The sequence below is a fragment of the Phoca vitulina genome, unplaced genomic scaffold (assembly GCF_004348235.1).
Source record: "Phoca vitulina isolate PV1807 unplaced genomic scaffold, GSC_HSeal_1.0 scaffold42, whole genome shotgun sequence".
NCBI classification, from domain to species: domain Eukaryota; kingdom Metazoa; phylum Chordata; class Mammalia; order Carnivora; family Phocidae; genus Phoca; species Phoca vitulina.
Window position 1 is genome coordinate 14,650,913 of NW_022589745.1, and position 20,986 is coordinate 14,671,898.

The 20,986-nt window shown below is 40.2% G+C and overlaps 1 protein-coding gene across 1 annotated transcript in view; it reads right to left on the reverse strand.

Annotated features, from left to right (window-relative positions):
- Positions 1–15,671, reverse strand: part of OSR1 (odd-skipped related transcription factor 1) — a 100,140-nt gene extending 84,469 nt beyond the window's left edge. Inside the window, exon 1 of the mRNA XM_032430081.1 lies at positions 15,458–15,671. The gene's annotated coding sequence lies outside the window, so the exon portion shown is untranslated. The remainder of the gene's footprint in view (positions 1–15,457) is intronic.
- Positions 15,672–20,986: the final 5,315 nt, after the last annotated feature.

The following is a 20,986-nucleotide window of genomic DNA, read 5'->3' on the forward strand; positions in this document are numbered from 1 at the left end:
AATGTCCAAGAGTGTCTGGACTCAAAGTTTTTGTTTTTTCAATTATTACAACCTTCAAGGGAAGGTTTTGATGTCAGGCGGGAGATTACTGAAGGTGGTAAAACATCATGTGTCTTAGACGAGAGTTGACATGGGACCCTTGCTTGCTGCCTGCTACAAGTTCTTCAAGAAATGGCCCAGCCACTTGCTCTCCAGTGGAGTCTAGGATTGGGAGACCTCTGGCTCTCCATAATCCCAGAGAAAGAGCAAGAGACACCAGGGAGAAATGGCTAGTCTCATGGTGGCAACATCCTCATCCACTGCAGGGACATAACTGTCCACCATTATTCAGAAGAACCTAGCCTGGGAACCCCAGGACCTGAGTTCTAAAGTTGGAATTTTCCACTGTAAAATAAGAAGGCTGATAGCATAATCTTTAACATTTTGCCCAGCTTGAAGGATCCATTTTTCCTTTAGATTAAGCAGGTATTTCTCCAGAATGACAGAAAACGTAGGAGAGACATGGGTAGCATGAGTGTCTGATTGTGAGAAACATGAGGAGAGGAAGGACATTGAAGATGTAAAGGTTCTACTCATATGTGATCCATATGACTTCTCTGAATGGTTCCAGGAAAAATTCTCTCTCTTTTGTGCCTTATGGTATAGTAGCTCATATTCTCATTCTAGTATAGTAATAGTATACCATACTTCTGGTATAGTAGCTCATATTCTAGTTTGCCCTAGACTCTCTTGATGGCTTTAATTTAATAGCAAAATCATCTAAAATCCATCATTTTATTTGATTCCCCAGCCCCCTCAAAACAAACAAACAAACAAACAATGTACTTGGAAGGAATTCCCATCTCCATTCCCTAAGGAAAATCCTGGGCTCACCAACTTAAAAAAAGGTGCCACATAAGAAACTTCTCAGGGTCTGCTGAAGTCAGAACCCCCTCTACAACAGTTCTTTGGAGCTTTAGAGTTTCTTGAAGGTATCTGCAAGCAAAACCTCTAAACACTTATTTTATCTCCCTCGTCAACTGGCCAAACTTCTCCAAAAAGAGTGGATCACAATAAAGCTTAGAGTTGGGTTACCTGCTCTATCATTGACAGGACAGTAACTTTCCAACTACCCGTCTCACTCCTTAGAGGTCCCACCCAAGCCTCTTCCAGGCTTTTGAGTGTCTAAGCCGAGCAGCTGGGGGCTCTAGGCTCTCCCCCTAATGCAACCTGAACAGCTACACTTTTATCTGTTTTATTTATTGGTCTCTCTCTAGGTATTAAAAAGTGTTGGAGAACCACTGTAGGGCAAGTTCTTATCCACAGTGTTATTTCCAGCCTGAACCCAAGTTCCAGTTTCTTTACATGACATGCTAATAAATCTCTGCTTCGGCCTCCCAATAGAAGAGGGAGGACAGAAGCAGCCCATTGGTCTTCAAGACATACTGTCATCTGTCACATCAGGATGCCCCCAGGGGGTCTTAAATCCAGAGAAAAATGAGAGGAGTCATTTCACATCTTAAGACCCCTCTGATGAGAGAAGCCTCATTACCACGCGTGTACAGTAGCTAATATTTTACATAGACTAACTGGCCTGTTTTCATTCCTTTTAAATACCCAAAGGCATCCCACCTCCATGAGGAGCTGAAGGCCTACAAACCATGGTCGTAAAAACTGTTTGCACACTACGCGAGTGCTAAAGAGCACCTGAAACCACTTTGCTTCTATTTGTTTTGCCCCCTAATATGCACACTGGTATATTAGTGTTTCTTTTGAATCCCCCTGGGTTTGGATATTATACACCCAAGTTTTACTTCAAATTGAGTTTTCACAGCTGGATTATAAACCAATGGAAATGTTGACCCTGCACCAACTATATCATTCCAAACAGGTGTTGCTTAATTAGCCTTATCGTAAAACAAAAATTAAAAATTAAAGGAAAACATTTTAATGTACCTAAAGAGTTTCTGAAGGTCTTAAAGGGAGCAGGCAAATTACTGAGGACTTTTAAGCCTTATCTCCTATTCTCAGAGGCGCTCTTAAAAATTCAGGAACACTTCTGAAGCTGCAATAACACCCCGGTGTTTTAAGAGGAGAAAAAAAGCTGGCTTCCCTGGCATGTTTTTCAGTGAAGAAGGAAGTTTTTAAGAGGATTTGAAAATCCATTCACCTAGGTCCTAGACGTCCTCATCACAGGCAAGAAGAAGACAAAAAGAGCAGTCTTTGGATGTCACTCCTGATCTTCAAGGGGATTAACATGATTTTCCATACAAAGACAAAGGAGTTTTTACGTGATTTCAATTCAGTGCAGAAAACATACCTACTGGGGACTTACAGAGAGGTGGAAGAGAGGTTGCAAAAACTCTACCCTCAAAGGGTGTTCAAGCTCACTGTTTCACACACATGAAACCACTTAGAAAGCAAGTTAAAATTGGATATGAATTAGCTCAGGTGTGTTGACATTTCAGCAAGACAACACAAACTTCCTTTGGCCCCAGGAAGTTTAGGATGACTTCCCAGAGAAAGCAGAGTGAGCGGCTAGCTTCAGAGATTGAATATGGAGAGACAAGCCAACGGAGCATCTCAGGCTGGAGAAACTGCATCAGTAAAGATACAGAGCAGTTGTTCTCCAGTTTGAATGTACCTTAGTCACCTGCAGGGTTCGTTAAACTGATTACTGGGCCCCCAGAGGTTCTAATTCAGTGGATCTGAAATGAGGGCCCAAGAATTTGCATTTTTAACAGGTTTCCAGCTGATGTAGCTGTTGCCGTCCCATGGACCACTCTCTGAAAACAACGGACATGGAGAAAAGTTTGCACATAGCTGTTAGTGGTCCAGTGTAGGCTGACTTAGCTCTAAGAGGATTCATATACAAGAGTGGAGAATGTACAAGCTCTACTACAAAGCTGTCATCATCAAGACAGTATGGTACTGGCACAAAAACAGACACATAGATCAATGGAACAGAATAGAGAGCCCAGAAATGGACCCTCAACTCTATGGTCAACTAATCTTTGACAAAGCAGGAAAGACTGTCCAATGGAAAAAAGACAGTCTCTTCAACAAATGGTGTTGGGAAAATTGGACAGCTACATGCAGAAGAATGAAACTGGACCATTTCCTCACACCACATACAAAAATAGACTCAAAATGGATAAAAGACCTAAATGCGAGACAGGAGTCCATCAAAATCCTTGAGGAGAACACAGGCAGCAACCTCTTTGACCTCAGCCGCAGCAACTTCTTCTTTAGAAACATCACCAAAGGCAAGGGAAGCAAGGGCAAAAATGAACTATTGGGACTTCATCAAGATAAAAAGCTTTTGCACAGCAAAGGAAATAGCCAACAAAACCAAAAGACAACTGACAGAATGGGAGAAGATATTTGCAAATGACATGTCAGATAAAGGGCTAGTATCCAAAATCTATAAAGAACTTCTTAAACTCAACACCCAAAGAACAAATAATCCAATCAAGAAATGGGCAGAAGACATGAACAGACATTTCTGCAAAGAAGACATACAAAAGGCCAACGGACACATGAAAAAGTGCTCAACATCACTAGGCATCAGGGAAACCCAAATCAAAACCTCAATGAGATACCACCTCACACCAGTCAGAATGGCTAAAATTAACAAGTCAGGAAACGACAGATGTTGGCGAGGATGCGGAGAAAGGGGAACCCTCCTACACTGTTGGTGGAAATGCAAGATGGGGCAGTCACTCTGGAAAACAGTATGGAGGCTCCTCAAAAAGTTGAAAATAGCCCAGCAATTGCACTACTGGGTATTTACCCCAAAGATACAAATGTAGTGATCCGAAGGGACACCGGCACCCCAATGTTTATAGCAGCAATGTCCACAACAGCCAAACTATGGAAAGAGCCTAGATGTCCACCAACAAATGAATGGATAAAGAAGATGTGATATACACACACACACACACACACACACACACACACACACACACAATGGAATATTATGCAGCCATCAAAAAAATGAAATCTTGGGGCGCCTGGGTGGCTCAGTTGGTTAAGCGACTGCCTTTGGCTCGGGTCATGATCCTGGAGTCCCGGGATCGAGTCCCGCATCGGACTCCCTGCTCAGCAGGGAGTCTGCTTCTCCCTCTGATCCTCCCCCTCTCATGCTGTCTCCCATTCTCTCTCTCGGATAAATAAATAAAAAATCTTTAAAAAAAAAAAAATGAAATCTTGCCATTTGCAATGATGTGGATGGAACTAGAGGGTATTATGCTAAGTGAAATGAGTCAATGAGAAAAAGACAAGTATCATATGATCTCACTGATATGTGGAAATTGAGAAACAAGACAGAGGATCATAGGGAAAGGGAGGGAAAAATGAAACAAGATGAAACCAGAGAGGGAGACAAACCCTAAGAGACTCAATCTCAGGAAACAAACTGAGGGTTGCTGGAGTGGAGGGGGGTGGGAGGGATGGGGCGGCTGGGTGATGGACATTGGGGAGGGTATGTGCTATGGTGAACACTGTGAATTGTGTAAGACTGATGAATCATAGACCTGTACCCCTGAAAAAAATAATACATTATATGTTAATTAAAAAAAAAAAAGAGTGGAGAATGCAGTTCCTCAGAAAGACACTTGTTTTTTGACGGTGTTAACTAGATCACTTTTATGCTAAAAAATTATTCACTTTCAATTTAACCCTCTTTCTAGCCACCTTGAGTCTTGTTCACTTTCTTTCTCAAAGGAAGATAATTCCCCAGTGAGTGCTATATGTGGTGCTGTACCTGTGTTAACTTAGTTCTCATAAAAAAATGCAAAAAATTATCAAAACAATAATGATGATGATGTACTCTGCACTTACATTAACTAAGCACTCACACGCCTCTGCTTGTACCCTTGTAAGCACAGGTGGTATGCTCTGTGAGATGAAGAGAGGTTCCACTGCTCTTAAAAATCTCCTCTCCTCCTCCTTCCCAGGAAAATACCAACTTCTCTGGTCCTTTCTATTACTCAGCTTAAGGGTTAAGTTCTTCAGAAGTACAAGGAACAGAGAAACACTAAGGGACCTCAAATGACAGGACTTATCATAAGACTATGTAGGGAAGAAATAAAATATGGAAACCACACACTGGACCCCTTGAAAGCACAATGGCATTCATAACTTAAGAGCAATCCTGATGATTCTCTCAACCTGTCTCCTCCGGGATGGTCATCCACTGTTCCCTACCCTGAGGCCCCACAGTTCTTCGACCCAACTTCCTTTTCTCTGCATGCTTCTCTCCACCCCCACTGTTCTTTTATGTTTCTCTGTGTGTATGTTTCAAAACTCCCCAAGAGAAAGAATATGACTGGCTACTCATCACCAATCAGCATGGTGCTCCTCTATTAGGCAAAGTCATTGCCCAGGACCCCTCATGAGCTTCTGGTGCAGCTGAGAGAGCAGCAGTGTTGTCCAACAGACATTTAATGCCAGCATCCAATATAAGAGGTGTATGACATTTTAAATTTTCTATTAGCTACATCAAGAATGTAACATGGGAATGAACTGGTGCAGCCACTGTGGACAACAGGATGGAGGTTCCTCAAAAAGTTAAAAATAGAACTACCCTAACATCCAGTAATCACACTACTGGGTATTTACCCAGAAAATATAAAAACACTAATTCAAAGGGATGCATGTACCCCTGATATTCATTGCAGCATTATTTATGATAGCCAAATTATGGAAGCAGCCCAAGTGTCCATTGACAGATGAATGGATAAAGAAGATATGGTACACACACACACACACACACACACACACACACACAGTGGAATATTACTCAGCCATAAAAAGAATGAAATCTTGCCATTTGCAACAACATGGATGGAACTAGAAAGTATAAGTCAGAGAAAATAAGTCAGTCAGAGAAAGACAAATACCATATGATTTCACTCATATATGGAATTAAGAAACCAAACAAATGAGCAAAGGAAAACAGAGAGAGAGAGAGAGAGAAATGAAGAAACAGACTCTTAACTACAGAGAACAAACTGACAGTTACCAGAGGAGAGATAGGTGGGGAGATTGGTGAAACAGGTGATGGGGATTAAGAGTACACTTATCATGATGAGCACTGAGTAATGTATAGGATTGTTGAATTACTATATTGTACACCTGAAACTAATATAACACTGTATGTTAACTATATTGGAATTAAAATTAAAAATTTAATTAAAAAAATAAAGCAAATGCTCCAAAACAAGAATGTAACACAAAAAGTGAAATAATTGTAATAACATTTTATTTAATCAGTATATCTAAATTATTAACATTTTAAACATGTACTAAGTAAAAATTTATTCAGATATTTTACCTTCTTTTACCCCATATTAAGTCTTTGAAATCCTATGTGTATTTTATACCTGGAAACTATCTCAATTATATTAGCCACATTTCTAGTGCTCATTAGCCACATGTGGCTACCATATTGAATAGTATACTAATAGATGGTTACTTTTGGCTAGAGGACTGATCTTTAGTTGTCGGTCAGAATAACAGGGTCACATGATACAATATTTTTAAAGAACCACCTGTCACTATTTACTTTACAAAGGTACTAGGACAAGGAGGATGCTCAGAGTCCTATAATCCCTTCTCCTCAGCTTGTCCAAAGAGGGTGTTAGTAGATCTCTATTATTGTTCCATATAAACAGGCTTCTACCTAGGCTATACTGGTACTCTCACTCTGGTCTTACCAAAGGGCTAGTGACTACCTTTGTGTTTCTACCAACTTCCAGTGATCTGGTGACTACTTTTATGTTAATAATATTGAGTATAGTTCTTGTGTCACTTTTACAGTCGCCTTAAGCCACCTTCTCATACATACATCCAGACTCATATACATTTCTCATATACATTTATTTCCACAAAGTTTGTGATATATTTACCAGATTTTATAAGCCTTCGGGCCATAAAAGATTATTCAAAATCAGTCTTATCTCCTCTTATATACACTTACTTTGTGCATACATCTATGGCATCATTTATCACTATTATAAATATTTTGATATGTGTTCATTCATCCCCTTCCCCAGATAATACATTCTGTGAAGTCATTCTTTAAATGAATTTATCAGCAAGCCAAAAACCATCATCTCCAGTGCTTAGTATAGTATCTTATCCATAAGTATACTAATAAACATTTGATAGTGGAATAAATAAGTGAATCAATATATTATTTGCCCTGAGTGTTCTTAATTGCACTTGGTTATGAATGTGTAAAGATTTCAGAATGAATGAAAATCCATATAAAAGCTTGCATAATCATCTGCATCATCTTTTCAGCTTGATTATTTGTTTGACGGAAGAAACTGCATGCTTTACTTCAAGACAGAATGGGCTCAAAAGGGAACTAAAGTATGCAGTATGGTATAAGAAGAATAGTCCTGGATAAAGAATAGGGTATTTTTATCTCAGGTATGACAATTAATTTACTATATAGGCATAAGTAAATCACTTCACTACTCTGAACTTTAATGTATTTTTTGTGTTATATTTTAATGTTAAAATTAAAGCACTTCAGTTAGTTGATTTCAAAGGTCTCTAACTTTCTATGATTTATAGGAATTCACAAGTTCTAGAATAACATTAACCAATCTGTGTCAGAGTTTTTATTATTTTTATTATTTTATTATTACAAAGAGAAGTAGCCCAACTGATAATCAAATATTTATTGCCTTATTCTGCAATTATTTGTTTATATGTCTACATCTCAAATTAGATTAAATTCTTGAGAATAAGAACAGTATCTTGCTCCTCCTGGCACAATCAACAACTGAATCAGGGAATGCACAAAGTGGCTTTCAATAAATGTTGACTAATGATGAAGAAACAGATGAATAGTCATTATCCATATCAAATATCCAAAATTTCTTTTGCTGAACAGTTTGAGTGGGGTGATGGCCTCTATTTGGGATACCTTTTCTTCAGAATTAAATGTGAAGATCATAGATGAGAAATTCTAATACTTCCATTCCATGCCATAAGGGTCACAGAGGCAGGAAATCCTTCCAATATATTTAGAGTTTACTGAGGAAGGTGTTTTGATGTCTTCCATCATGATTGTGAAACTGTATATGTCTCCTTTAAATTCTGTTCATTTTTGCCTTTTATTTTTTGAAGTCTGTTATTAGGTGTTTACAAATTTGAAATTGTTATACCTTACTAGTGGCTTAATTATTTTATAATTAATAAGTGAATTTCTATATCTTTACAATGCCTTAAAAAGGATTATTAGCATAGCTGCATCAGCTTTCCTTTAATTAAGGTTTGCATCAGTGAGGTACCAGTGAACTGGCTCTCCAAAAATCAAAAAGCCCCAATTTGTGACATTTGCAGATTTACAGGGGGTGAATGCTCCCACCATGGCCAATCTCAAGCAACCAAAATTTTAACAACTGACTTACAAAATTCCTGAATATTTAACCATCAGTTCTTGTAAGTCCTTATGAGATGGTGCCAGGAAACTACTGGTTTTTTCCATGCTTTTTACTTTCAACCATTTGTCCCTTATATTTCAGGTGTTTCTCCTTTAAGCAGACCATGGCTGGACATTCTATAAAATTTAGACAGATACATCTTTCAAATAGGATATATAGACCATGTACATTGAATGTAATTCCTAAAATTTTGGGATTTATATTTGCCATATTAATATTTGTTTTCCCTCTCCCCATTAATTACGCTCCCTTTTTCTTCTTTTTTCCCTTCCTTTGGCTTAATCAAATATTTGTTATTATTCCAAATCCCACCCAATTAGCTAACTAACATTTATTTACTCTTGTTTTATTTTCTTAAAGATTTTGTTTATTTATTGGAGAGAGAGAGAGAGAGCACAAGCAGAGTGAGGGGCAGAGGGAGAAACAGACTCCCTGCTGAGCAGGGAGCCCAATGCAGGGCTTGATTTGGGGCTTGATGCAGGGCTCGATGCAGGGCTCAATGCAGGGCTTGATCCCAGGACTCCGGGATCATGACCTGAGCCGAAGGCAGACATTTAACCAACTGAGCCACCCAGGCACCCCTATTTACTCTTGTTTTAGTAGTTATCTTGAGTAACATACATTCTTGATTTGTTAGAAACTAATATGAATTTGTACTTTCACCATTTCCCTGACATTGAAAGAGCATTGGAAATCTTGAATCTTGAAGGTTAATAGAACCTGTAACTGGGGTTCCCAAGAACATCCTTGATGTCAGTGTTTCACTAGGAGGACTCACGGGACTCAGTATATAGTTATACACAGAGGTTTGATTTAGTTGAGTGAAAAGAGACAAGACAAAATTAGCAAAGGGAAAAGGGGCATGTGGTAGTTTGGAGGGAACCAGGCACAAAATTGCAAGAGTCCCCTCCTAGTGCAATCACACAGGACATGCTTAATTCCCACAGCAACAAGTTGTGGCAACTCATGTCAAATGGTTATCCACTAGGGAAGCTCATCAGAGACTCAGGACCCAAGGTACAGATTGGGTACTGGTCACATAGACACTTAACAACATTCCAGACTTCCAGAAAGAAAGCAGGTTCAGCATGAACTGTATTATTTGTACAAAGAGTTTAGCTACAGTGAGCCATTTTTTCAGTTCAGGGAATGGTAGTGATCTTCCCAAAATTTAAGTTCCCAGATGCCTATGTAGTCAACCTTACAAGCAGGTCTTTCTAAGGAGAGCAGTCTTGGAACTGCTGTGTTAGGTCTTTTCTATACAAATCCTCCTATCTCGTGTTATTGTTACCATATATTTTATTTCTACATATCTTTTAAATCCCATAAGGCATGATTGTTACTGTTTTTTTAGAGTCAATATTTCTTTCCATTCTTCTTTTCTTCCTGCATTTCTCTCTAGGATTTTCTGTAGGTCATTTCCTGCTGGGAATGAGATCTGTTGGCTCTTGTCAGAAATGTCTTTATTTCTTCTTCATTTTTGAATGATATTTTTGCTGGCTATAGAATTCTAAGTTGGCATTTTCCCCCCAGTACTTTAGACATACCATTCCTGCTGTTGCATAGTTTCCTTCATTTCTATTGAGAAGTGAGTGGTCTTAAAGTGACTCTTTCAAGAGTAATGGATCTTTTTAACTCTATTTTTATGATTTCCTCTTTATTTTTGGTTTTTGGCAGTTTTATTATGATACATATAGGTGTTAGATTTATAACTTTTTGAGTCAATTGTTGCCCATTTCTTTTCAAGTATTACCTCTGTCCCATTCTCCCTCTGCCATCATATTATGTTAGACTCATAGCTCTCAACTGAAGATGATATATTTATTTGCCCCATGGCAAACATACCCCCACAAAAAATAACTGATTCAAAAAATGTCAATAGTGCAGAGGTTTAGAAACCCGGCATTAGACTTTTCAGCAGATTTGTTTCTTACATTCTTTTCTACAATTCTTGTCTTTTTTTCTTTTTTTGTCTCCATGCTTCACTCTAAATATTTTTTACTAACCTGTCTTCAAGCTTACTGAGCTCCTTTCAGCATTAATTTGCCATTAAATCCATCCATTAATTTCTTAATATCAGATATTAGAATTTTCAGTTCTAGAATTCCCATATGATTATTCTTTACAGATTCCGGTTCTATGATGAAATTCTCCATATAGCCATCTATCTTCTTGAACATATTAATCATGATTATTTTTAAACCCATATCTAACAATTCCAATATCTGGGTCATCTGTCTGTTTCTCTGATCTATTTACTTCTCAATTCTGTTTTCAGCATATGTGATCATTTTAACTGAATGTCAGATATTGTGTTCAAAATTCTGTTGATGCTTTGGATGATGTCATCTTCTTCCAGAGAGGATTCAACCTCTCTTTTGGAAGGCAGGCAGGGACAAATGATCTCAATCCAATCAGAGATTGAATTGATTTGAGACTAAATTCCATTATTGGAAGTCTTGGTCTACTTCTGGTTGGCCCCAACCTCTAGAGAGTATAATCCTCCAGCAGTGCCATCTGAGAGCCTGAAGTGCCTGCAATGGTCACCTCTTCATTTCCAAGTTGGATATTCCATTTTTCTATTTCTTGGCATCACATAACTACCAAAAGCTCCACTCTGCATTTCAGGGGCTTTCTGCTTAGCCTTTTAGCCTCTTGCCCTATGTGCTTAATTGGCAATTGCCTGGTGTCACTTCTCTGCACCTTTCTTCTCTTCAGAATCTTGACCCTCAAGTTTTAGTCGCCTTGAAAATCCAAACTTCTTTTCTCTCTAGCTCTTAATATTTCCTAAAGCTCTACCACTTCCCTGCCCATTAGAAGTGGTTCCCTGACTGGCTTCTCAACCTCTTACTCCACACCAAAAATTGCCCAGTGCCCTGAGTAGGAAATCAGTGTGCTCACCTCACTGAACTTCCTTTCTCTGTAGCATCTGGCCCCTCAAATCCTTGTTATATCAGTAGCTCCCTCATGCCTTTGGACACTTTTAAAAATTAAGCTTCTAGCTGTTCTTGGCAGGAAGATAAGTCTGTCACAAGCTACTGCATCATAGCCAGAAGCAGGAATCTATATTTAGAAATCAGGTTGGATATAAGAAAAACATGTATTTTTCTGTGAGTATTGTTGGATGCTAGACTGGGTCATCAAAGGCAGGAGTAGTCTCCTGCTTCCTTTAAAAGCCAGAGGTAATTTCCAGGGAACTTTGATAATTAAAGAGGCATGCATAATAGAGAGTGGATGTAGAAGGCAAGGCAGCTAGACAAAATGATTTTGCATGATTTCCTGCGACCCTGTTGATCCTAACTCCTGCCAATACTCAAACACTCAGAATTGAACAGAGCCATGCATTTTCTTCCCACGGTTCTCATTTTGGTTAGCACATAACTCAGAGATGGAAGATTGCAATTCAGAGAAGAAAAACTAAAATATAAGAGCTATATGTTTACATGATGCTTCCAGTTTGGTTGTAGTCAGGAAATATAGTGTGTTTGGACTTTCTCTTTTAAATTCCATGAGCAAGGCTCTTCTAAGTAAGTCAAGAAAATAAATTCTTAGGAATAGGAAGAAGATTTTAAAGGAATTTCATATCATCTAGGAATTTCAAGCTATGGTTTTCCAGCTACATTACACTCATGTCATGTCAGACCTTTGCCAATCTCTTGTAAGAAAGAAGGAAAAGGGAATCCTATGTGTTATCATATGCAGTCATTGTAAGAGCCTTAAGCTTACCTGCTGTCTAATATTGTGTGTGCATGTTAAGTAGAGGTGAACATTACAGGCGTGACAGCTCAGTTTAATGGGCAGGGAGATTAACAGAACTTTGTAGACCCTGTGCAGGATAGACAGAGATGGCTCTTTCCTAGAAATGGATTCATCAAGTGAAGGAAGCCTTCCCAGCAGGAGGCCACACTACATCCCACAGCAGCTTGCTTCCTGATGCTCTTTAGTGGTTGGAGGTCAGCGGAGAAAACAGGCACATTTGCTGAGGTGGTTCCAGTGTGTGCAGGACTGTTGACTCTCCATCACCTACCTCTCTGGTGCATCCCTTTTAGGATACTTTGCAGGGAAGCTTGGTGTGGTCCTAAGAACACAACCTGTGGGTCAGATGCCCTTAGTTAATTATTTGACCTTGGGTTAGTGCCTCAAAGTTTTGTGCCTGAATGTTCACTATATTAAATTAGGGGATAGAAGTAGATTATCCCAACAATTTCATTCCGTTAAAACAGACCCTGGGTCCAGGACTCCCTTTAGACAGGTACAGATGCAGAGCAGGGACAGATGTCTGATTACGCATGCAGAGGGTCTGCACTGGATGACGAACTTCTCAATAGGCCCGAGTTTGGGACTTTTTCCTCAGGCTTTAGTCATTCAACATTTTGCTATGGAGATACAGATAAATTCATATATGTCTTGTGAATTTCTTTTTTACCTTCATTTTACCTCATATTGCTCATCAAAATATGCCCGAATCGGGGCGCCTGGGTGACTCAGTCATTAAGCGTCTGCCTTCGGCTCAGGTCATGATCCCAGGGTCCTGGATCGAGTCACACATAGGTCTCCCTGCTCAGTGGGAAGCCTGCTCCTCCCTCTCCCACTCCCCCTGCTTGTGTTCCCTCTCTCACTGTGCTTCTCTCTGTCAAATAAATAAATAAAGTCTTTTAAAAAATGCCAGAATCTTGATAGCTGAAAATATAACTTGCTATTTATTCAACACCAAAAATTATGTTGACGTTCTTATGATGGTCACTTTTTTATTATCTTTATATAACCCACATAAAACTGAGATTCTGATATTCCAGCTCAATACACAATGAAATTTAGAAGCGATCTAAGACTGGCATTCAAAAAGAAATTGCAGAAAACTTTAATAACTTCCTAAAGACTGAGAAAATGGCAAAGGGCAGTGGTAGTGCACAATGTAGAGGAAAATAATCTTCAGAATTGGCTTTAAGCCATCTTTCCAAAATTCCACTCATCGTGGCATGACCGTCTTAACCAAATATCTTTTCTATCTCAAAACCACCCAAAATGCTCCCAAAATTCAACAATCAATGGCTCTCACCTTCCTCCCATTCCTCTGCTTTTCTTCTGGCTTTTCTATAAGGCAAGTCCACTCGGCTTTTCTTAGGTTCATGTCAGCCCTCTTTCCACCAATTATCTAGATGAGTACCACTAACACCCCGGTCCAGGATCACCACAGGAATCAGCATTTACTGGCAGAGGATGGGAGGGGGCAGGAGGCAAGAAAGGGGCGCAAACACATTTTAAAGCTCTTTAAAAAAAAAAAGATTTTATTTATTTATTTGAGAGAGAGCATGAACAGGGAGGTAGGGTGGAAGGAGAGGGATAAGCAAACTCCCCACTGAGCAGGGAGCCTGACTTGGGGCTCCATCCATCCCAGGACCCTGAGATAATGACCGGAGCTGAAGGCAGACACTTAACTGACTGAACCACCCAGGTGCCCCCATTTTAGAGCTCTTTAAAGAACTCTGTCACATTTGTGTTATGAAAGCTCACTTTTTTAAAAAGTTACAAACATGTATTACATCAATTTACCTTCGATTTTCCAATCCTAGAAGGAAACTTGAATGTATGCATTCTCTTTACTAATAGATAACCCATAAAAAGGTTACCTACATGGTGAAGGGTTCTGATCAGATTCCAATTTCCAGGTATGTGTGAACCATGTTTATGCTGACACATTTGATAGAGTTATACTTAGGTGTGAGAGTTTTAGCAGCAGGGAATTCTTTCTAGTAATAACAACCAATAATTAGTTAGCAATGTAACATATGCAAAGCCTTTTCACACCAATGACCTTATTTGATCTTTATATCCACCTGTGAGAGGGGTATGGGTTCAACAATCATTCTTATTTTATGAATGGGGGAGGAGAGGCTGAGAAAGGTGAAGTGACTCGTCCAGGTACTTACAGGGGTAGGGTGGTAACCGACGCTAGGTATTCTGATTTCACATTCCAGAAATTAACCACTTCACTGAATTTCTCCTAACTTTATTCTTTTTGTTTTCACATGCATGTGCATACATGAGCACATGCATGTGTGTGCACACACACATACACACACACACAGAGAAGCTAATTGAAACATGGTCAAATATTACATATGTGCAGAATGTGATATATATATATAACATATATATATGATATATATATACACACACATATATACACACACACACACTCATGTCTTAAATCAACAAAATCCACATAGCCACTCAGTTTCTCTTTCCAGAAGATGCCCTGACCTATGACAGAATAAACAGTACCACTGGCCAGAACTCTGGGGCCCGCTCATGCTTCCCTCTGCACTGATGTGCTTGGTTGTTTAAAGCCCTTGCCATTTACATTAGCATTATTTTCTTTTTGTTGTTGTTGTTGTTGTTGTTTTTTATTTTATTATGTTAGTCACCATACAATACATCATTAGTTTTTGATGTGGTGATCCATGATCCATTGTTTTAGTATAACACCCAGTGCTCCATGCAGTACGTGCCCTCCTTAATACCCATCACCGGGCTAACCAATTCCCCCTCCCCCCTCCCTTCTAAAACCCTGTTTGTTTCTCAGGTCCATAGTCTCTCACGGTTCATCTCTCCTCTGAATCCCCCCCCCCCTTCATTTCTCCCTTCCTTCTCCTAATAGCATTATTTTCATTGTCTTGATCACCCGAACCTTAAAGGAAAGAGGCTAATGATACTTCCGTCACTCCTTGGTCACCAAGCTTGTGATGGGAATGGAAGCAGCTCCGACAGCCCGAATTGCTTCCGCAAGCCCTTCAGGAACATTAACAGAGCTGCTACTAGAAGCAGCTGGGGTTCCCATTTGCATCTTGCCGTGTCTTACTTTTTTTCCTCAAAAAAAAATTTTTTTAAAAAAGCACCCACAATACCCTGGGGGAATTTTCCGGGACAAGCTGCAGGTGCTATGGATATTTTCATTTAATAATCATTCTTGCAATTCAGCACATTTGTAATCCATGTGGTAAACTCTGACTTACATTTCTCCCAGTGGACGCTGGCCAGATGCAGAAACCAAAGAGCTTGGTGTGCCGGTCCGGCCTCTTCCTCCTTTTATAGTTCGTGCATTTGGATGTGTTTAGCATGATCGGTGAGTGCAGGCTAAGGAATGTGCTGCGTTTAAAAGACCCTTTTGTTGACATTAAGCAATCATAAATAGACTCAGAAATTATCCTCCTTGCATTTACTGCCGAGTGCTTTAATTGGATGGCCTTCTCATGTGATATCGTAAAGAACATATGCATATTTTTGGCAATCCCATTGGATCGCAAAGCGCGGCGGCACGTACAGAGCAGCGCATTCCTGACGTCCATGGATTGTCTCATATATGTCACCACATCTTCCCACCAGGATTGTTTTCCCCACACACTTCAAGATGGTAACTTCCCAATCTGTCCAAATTCTATTTGGAATTCTCCTGGACTGTGTAAATGTCAGGGCCGGTTTCCTTTCCACGTGAAGAGCTTTGAAAGGAGAACTGCATGCCTAACTCCCTCATAAATACGAGCCAGAGCATCCTTTTTTTTTTTTTTAAGGTGTGTGTGTCAGAGGGGAGGGAGGGAAAGAGTGTTTGGCTAAAAGTAAAAAAAGAAATCTCTTTTCAAGAATGACATTCTCCTTACTTTCACCACATAAACAAAATGTTTAAGCCTGCACGGAGCCAGGTTCCAAATGGTGGTTTCTTCTGGCTAAGACATGCCGCGGTTGCACCGGGATACAGTCTCTTAAGTAGCAAACTACACCGGGGCTAACGCCACCCCCCGCACGCCCAGGAAAGGGCACCTGTCAGGGCCCTGGCAGAAAACAGGTGGCTCACTTAGAGGAGTAGCTCAAGAGATTTTAACAAAAAGACTGTGCTCAAAGGCATGAGAGTTAAAGGAATCAACCAAGAATGGGAGCTCTCGGGGACTATATGTAATAGGAGGCTGTTACAACTTCCAGGCCACAAGGGATCCAGCCAGAGCGACAGTCATGGATCTGGGTGGGAAGTGTGGTGTCACTGTGGACCCACAGCTTCATGTGGAGGGTAGGGGAGGACTCCAGGGGAATAAGAACCCAAACTTCTATTTCCTCCCTGCCCTCAATCCCTTACTGGTGCCTCTCATTGGCCAAAACCAGTTGGTACCTGTCAGGGAAGGTAGCTTGGGTGTTGCAGTCTGGGAGTGTGGGGAAGCAGGGTGAAGGGGGGAGAGTGGGTCAAGAGGGGCAGAGACTAACCAGAGACAAGAATGAGTCCTCCCCAAAGTCCTGAGTACCCTGAGCTCCCATAGATCATCAGTCACATGTATTCCTCACCACAACTCAATGATGCAATTATAATTCCATAATACAGAGAGGAAAACTGAGGGCTGGAAAAGCAAAGTAACTTATCCTTGCACAGTTAGACAACGGAGGTTTCCAAAGACCGAAGACAGCTAGGTTCTTCGTAAGAGGGTGATGGGTAGAGCTTGAATGAGCATGGTGCTAAACAGAAGCTTAGCAATTCTGTCATTGGAAAGTTCCATTTAGGTCTGCAAATTTTTCATCACACATTGTGAAAAACAGTATCCAAATCAGACTGCTCCTGGGCCTCAGAGAGACAGGAATGAGGGTTGAGATATTGAGAGATGTCAGATCATCTCAAAAAAAAAAAAGTATATAAATCTATTCAGTCCCCAAGTTTAGATAACAAGAGCTCAGATAATGAGCATTTGGATAGCAAGGGCGATCATGCAAACTCCAACAATGGAAGTATCACTCAGAGAAAGGCAGAGCCTCTGGAAAGTCTCAAACACAACAGTCACAACTTTCGATATTCATGAAAATCTCTCTATTGACCCTGAATTCATGCCTTTATTAGCTTGTCCTGGGAAACTACACATGACATTAGTTGTAGATTTTAATGATAGCTCAGGGAAATTTACTTATTTCTTGGGCAATAGAGAAATTATATTGTAAATTTAAAAATCACAACGGAAAATCAGAAGTCTGCAAAAACACTTGGATGAGAATATTCACAGTAGCCTTGTTCATGATAGCTACAAGTCAAAAACACCCAGAAGTTCAACCGTAGGAGAAGTGGAAAACAAATAGCACTGTATTCATGCAGCAGAATCATAGTCAGCAATAAAAATAAATGAAGGACTGGAATACGCAATGACAAGAATGAATCTCAAAAGCATGTTAAGCGAAAGATTCAGACACAAAAGAGCCCATGCTGTTTGAGTCCATTTATACACAGTTCAGTAGTGGACAAAATTAATCTGTGGTGATAGACATCAGGAAGTGGTTGCCTGTGGGAAGGAGGGCTGTTAATTCATTGGAAAGGACACAGGGGACTTTTTGGTGAGGGATACAATTGTCAAAATTCATCCAACTGAAAAATACAGAAGATCTGTGTATCTTACTGTCTGTTTACTAGACTAAACAAACAGCAGACACAAGGGAATGTACCTGCTTTTGCCTCCTAGGGGGACTACCATTACTTCTTTCTAAGGGGAAATATATTGATAAGCTGCTTTAGATTGAAAAAAGAAGATACAGAGCCCCTGAAGCCGACAGGAAGTCAGAGGAAGGGCTAAACTACTCTGGTGACAGAGGAGAAACTTGAGGGTGGATGAGAACAGTGGAGAGGGAAGGAGGAGGTGAAAAGAAAACCAAACTGTGGCTGGGGGACATCATGAGGTATCCGCCGGAAGGACATTCTTTGTGTTAAGGGGAGAAAGACTTTTAAGTACTGCAATGTTAACCACCTCTGTTGCCCCAAACCTATAGTAAAATTGAATACATATAAAAATGAAATGCAAGAAATCTTTTAAAGTATGGAGGAAAGGAGGCTCTGGTCAGCTGGGACACAGAAAAGAGAACAGCCATGGGGCATGAGAAGCAAAGGGTAGCAGAAAAGCAAGGTGGGCAGTGAGCTCAGGGACATAAGTGACCCACAAGTCACAGAAACCTGAGGGAAAACACTGAACATCCCTGCCCCTCTCTGTCCCCCCCACATTTGGGGAATGAGGGGATGTATTACAAACTTGAAACACAGCGTGGTGATTTCAGCTGACCTCAGCTGGTTACCAAGTTTTGCAATATGTTTTTTTAAAAAAGCATTTGGTCATTGTTCTCAAGTAATATTATTTTCCTGCTTATATATCTCATGCCATTGATTCTAAGAGGCACATTATTATTATTATTATTATTATTATTATTACTACTACTACTACTACTTTTGAACTACCCTGGAATTTAAAGCACCTTACAGTTGATAATGTGTTATTGTTTGTCAGCATTTATTCTTTTTTATTGATGTATAAAATAATACTGTTTCAGTTGATGGTGTCCTAGATTTGATGGAACTTGGTATTACTGGTGCACATTCATTAACTAGCTGGGCTGGGCTCACAGTTGCAGAGTCAGTGAGAAGGAAACCTTCATGGGAAAATGTGGGCTTGGGGATCAAAGGGACATTCTGAAAGATAAGACAAAGTGGCAGTAGAAACAGAGTAATTGGGTGGCAGAGAGATAAAAGCTAAATACATGGTGAAGGGGCTCCCCAAGGTCAAGTGGGGAGGGAGGTAAGAGCTCAAACACCAAGAGAAGAATTCTCCCCAAAAAGAAAGGCAAGGGTGGGGCACAGTCTACAATGACCCAAAAAATGATCCTTAGTAACAATCTCCATTTCATCTCAGCTGTGACACAGGTGTTCACATGGAGAGAGCCTCTGAATATCTTCTCCTTTTGGTCTTTTCCATCCCTAGTGTTTCAACATGAACAGATCTGATAGAAAGGAGATAGACCCTGAAAATACCTGTTCCTCTTGGTTTCCACCAGTGGGATCTGGGATGCTGAGTGGTGGGGGTGGCAGATCCATTCACACCAACCGCCACCAGTTAGATCCTATGTGGTACACGGTGGGCCTCCCACCTGAGCCCTCAGGTTTCCCCTGGGCATGGGGCACCGGGTTAGTCTGCTAGTGCTACCATAGCAATATACCACCGACTGGGCAGCCTCACCACGCAATGTATTTTCTCCCCGGTCTGGTGGCTGGAGATAGAGATGTCGACACGTGTGGTTTCTCCTGAGCTCTCTCCTTGGCTTGCAAGCGGCCGCCTTCCTGCATGTCCTCAAATGGTCATCCCTCTCTCTGTGAGCATCTCTGTGCGTCTACATTTCCTCTTCTTAAAAGGACGCCAATCAGACTGGATTGGGACACATTCTAACAGACTCATTTTAACTTAATCACTGCTTTAAAGGCCCCTTCTCCAAATATAGTCATATTCTGAGGTACTGGGGGCTTGGGCTTCTACATGTGAATTTGGGGGGGGGGGACACAATTCAGTCCATAACAGGTACCGTAGAGATCACAGTAGGTAATTTTAAGTTCTTCTCAAGATTAATTTGCATTTTTCCTTTTATTTTGGGGGTTAAGCTTAAACTGAATTTATTAAACCAATGCATTTTTGAGACAGGTATTTTTGTCTTCCTCTGATGTCTCCATTTAAAAGGACATAGCATTTTCCAAATCAAAACCACAATGAGATATCACCTCACACCTCTCAGACTGGCTAAAATCAACAACACAAGAAACAGCGGGTGTTGGTGAGGATGCAGAAAAAGGGGAGCCCTCTTGCCCTATTGGTGGGAATGCAAACTGGTGCAGCCACTGTGGAAAACAGTATGGAGGTTCCTCGAAAAGTTAAAAATAGAAATACCCTACCTAGCAATCACACTTCTAGGCATTTACCCAAAGAATACAAAAATACTAATTTGAAAGGATACATGCACCCCTATGTTTATAGCAGTATTATCCACAATAGCCAAATTATGGTAACAGCCCAAGTCTCCATAAATAGATGAATGGATAAAAAAGATGTGGTATATATACACAATGGAATATTACTCAGCCATAAAAAAGAATGAAAACTTGCCATTTGCAACAACATGGTTGGAGCTAGAGAGTATTATGCTAAGTCAAATAAGTCAGAGAAAGACAAATGCCATATGATTTCACGTATATGTGGAATTTAAGAAACAAAACAAATGAACAAAGGAAAAAAAAAGAGAGCGAGAGAGGCAAACCAAGAAACAGACTCTTACCTATAGAGAACTGATAGTTACTAGAGGGGAGGTGGATGGGGCGATGGGTTAGATAGGTGACGGGGATTAAGGAGGGCACTTGTGATGAGCACCAGGTACTGTATGGGAGTGCTGAATCACTATATTGTACACCTGAAACTATTATACCGTATATAAACGAACTGGAATTTAAATAAAAACTTTAAAAAAATAAAAGAACATGGCATTTCTCTTTTCCTTTTTCTTACTTATGTCCCTTTATACAGAGAAACTAGGAAAGCTGTTTCTACCTACTGCAAGAATTCATATGAAAAACCAGTAATATGCCAAATATTTGCAGCTTTTTCCAAATAGACACAATGTATTCAAAGCAAGGTGATTCCTATAAAAAGTCGTAGGCTCCTTCTTACTCCTCCAAAGGAACTACTTTGTGAGATCTAAGACCTGAGTAATCAGGG